Source organism: Polistes canadensis, unplaced genomic scaffold, assembly GCF_001313835.1.
Source record: "Polistes canadensis isolate GaletaPanama2010 unplaced genomic scaffold, ASM131383v1 scaffold_274, whole genome shotgun sequence".
NCBI classification, from domain to species: Eukaryota; Metazoa; Arthropoda; class Insecta; order Hymenoptera; family Vespidae; genus Polistes; species Polistes canadensis.
The window spans coordinates 150,193-153,359 of record NW_014569821.1 but is presented as its reverse complement, the minus strand read 5'-3'; the positions used below and the strand labels follow the sequence as shown (position 1 = coordinate 153,359).

Below are 3,167 nucleotides of genomic sequence, written 5' to 3'. Positions count from 1 at the left end.
TGAGAATTTATAAATAATTCGCATGAATTAAGATTATATTTACCTGGCTGAATGATCTTACGTTGATTGTTATAGTATATAGTTTGTTTTTTTTCCCAAATGATTTGCATAATTCTAAGCTTATTTCTCAAGTGATTTTTTTCTTCTCGATTATAATATCGATTGAGAGTTTATAAATATTTTGCAAGAATTATGGTAAGATTATATTTAACCTTGTTGTATCTCATAATTTATATCGGTTTTCTCAATGATTTTTTGTTCGATAATATTGATTCAGAGTTTATAAATACTTCGCAATAATTAAGATTATACCTAATCGGTTGGATTTTCTCGATATATAAGGTATCATCGTTTCGGTAAGTATTATTATAATTTTTCGATAAATTAATTAAAAGTTTTCTTTGTTTAGGTACGATTGATTATTGTTGTATCAAGTTTTCTTTTTCTTTTTGAATATTAGGATTTTTATGTAATTGATTTTAGAGAGTTTTATTCGGTATATTTGAGATATTTTTGAATAATTGGATCGATCCAATTATTTTAATATATACAAAAATTAACTAAGTGTAAAAAAGGAGGGTCCATACCAAAGTATTATTAATAACAATATATAATAATAATGATGTGCAATAAAAATTAGAAAAATATATGAGATGATGATGCTTGTGAATAACCCAAAAAAGTTAATATATATAAAAAAGAAAAATAGTATTTAATAATTTTATAATTATTATTTTTATTTACGCACGCGCGAAGGAAGATTGTCGATGATCTGTGATTTTTAATTTCAAGATATTCTTGCGATGTAGATGATCGAATCGTGGAACGAATTGTGTGTGCGCAGTCGTCAGTGATTCGAGATAGACTGAATTAAAAACAAAGTACACACACACACTCACATATAAACGCAGCTTTCGTTTATACGTAGGAGAGTTTTAAAAACGAAACAAATAAAACAAATGTAGTATACGTTTTGCTGTTAGTAATGTTCCGCGTCGTTTGACTGGTTTTGTCTCTACTATATAAAAAGATAACTGTATAAGTTATCACACACATTTACATTTTAAATATTACACACATTCGTACAACTACGCGTATCCTTTTTATTAAATTGAAACTTTATTACACGAAAATGAAAAAAATACAAATTTATAGGATAATATATTTATAATATAATTAACACATCACACATTTTTTATTTTCAAGGCTGATTTTTCCCCTTTTTTCTACCTTCTTTTTTTGTCGCATTATTTTTGGATTAAATATTAATTGGAGAGGAGAAAAAGAAAATGTTATTATAAGATCAATAAATTATATTAAAACAAAAGGTATTATGTGTACAACGATTAATAATTAAAAAGAAAAAAAGAAATAAAGGAGTAGAAGAATATAGAATTGTTTTTTTTTTTTTGTTTTCAAATTAAAAGCGGTCTAGGTAAGACCCGTTAGATCACGGTTATTAAATTACTTAATTGCTTAATAAAAAGAAAAAAGAACATAATAAATTAAACATAATTAAAGTACGAAGAGAGATGTATTACAATCGAAAGATTCAGCCTAATTTTTTTTGTTTTGTTTTTGTCGAATCATTTCCACGAATATTTCTTTTTAAACAAATTAAAATTCTATTTCCCATTCCCTCTCCTGTCATCCCCGGTTAAAATAATGTCGAGCTAATAGTTTGATGGTAAACTTAAATAAAGAAAAATCTAAAGAGAAATCGATTTCGCGACGAATTTGTTCAAAGAAGTTCTTTGGGCAAAGAGCCAGGTTGAAAATATATAAAAAATCTCTAGAAGTTACCGATAACACAGCGGAGGGAATGGAAAAGCTGTTATTATTAGAAAGGGAAGCTTGCAGACTCGATCAAGTAAGTCGATAAGAAAGAGAGAGAGAGAGAAGGATTTACTGCTTCGATTGGTCCAGTAATTTCATTCTGACATCTAACGAAGAACGGAATGTTCGTCTACCACAGCAAGTATCCAAACATCTAAGAAACCTCAAACCAGTTATCCAGCCAGTTAACTATTTGAGCTACATAAATTTTCAGATAATAAAATAGCCAGCCCCCTATGTTTTACAGACAACATTTTATTGCATTTTCAATAAAACAACATTGATATACATACCTTCATTAATAATGCTATTACATAATGTAAAAACATCAAAGAAAGTAATAGAACAATAGTTTAATTATATTTGTAACAATTGTCAAAGATATTACCAATTGTTTTAAGTAAATAAAATGAAATATAAATCAGTGTGCATGCAGCCTGCTTATTGCAATATTTCGAGATGAGATTAAAAGTTGTCCTATCATCTTTTTGATGCACCTTAATGCATGGTGGGACATTTTCAATCCCACCGAGTACCCCAAAGAGTTAATCAGTCGATTGTGTTGATGATGACGTGTCTGATATACTCTCCTTCACAATTATGTAACCCTTTGCCTTCCTAGACTGGTCTACAGTTAACTGTTTACACGTAGAGAACGGACTATCTATCTATTAGGGTGCGGCGAAATCTAACTAACTCTATTATATCGAGAATGTATATACACACAATATGTCTTGTGTGTATGTATGCATATATATATATATATATATTTATATACCTTCTTGCGCACACTTTGACTAGCCTAGTTAAACACAATAGTAGTGCAACAAGCAGCAGTTAGGTAATGTTCACCGTTTTGTTCTCGAGTATTACTAACTGATCATTGTCATCATCTGCTTTTCAGAACAGACAATGGGTTTTTACTGAAAATTATATATATATATGTTTTTTAAAAATGATTTTGAAAGTATAATGTTTTTACAAGGAATAAACTTAATATTGAAATAAAATAATAATATGTTAATAATTTCTCACGATTAAAATCATTTCAATTGTAATTATTGTATCACGTTATGACAATTCTTTTCTATTTTTCTTTTTGAATTTGTCTGCTTAATTCACACTAATCATTTTTTATACTACACAAAATATTTAAGCAGACTAATATTGATAATGCAATAACGAATGAATTTTTAATTGTATCTTGATGATTTTAATCTAGTAAGTTTTTTTTCTGTATCTTTTCTAAGGCAATCGTTCTTAAGAAGTAAACTCCTTTAATTAATAATTAAAACAAAATAAATATATTAGTTTTTTAATTGTTATTTGTC

The 3,167-nt window shown here is 27.5% G+C and overlaps 1 protein-coding gene across 2 annotated transcripts in view; it reads right to left on the bottom strand.

Moving 5' to 3' along the window:
- LOC106790970 (fibroblast growth factor 13-like) overlaps positions 1–852 on the bottom strand; it is an 8,367-nt gene extending 7,515 nt beyond the window's left edge. The window contains exon 1 of one of the 2 annotated variants that reach the window (XM_014756264.1): positions 749–852. The gene's annotated coding sequence lies outside the window, so the exon portion shown is untranslated. The remainder of the gene's footprint in view (positions 1–748) is intronic. The other variant, XM_014756262.1, reaches the window with a different exon arrangement.
- Between the last annotated feature and the right edge of the window lie 2,315 nt (positions 853–3,167).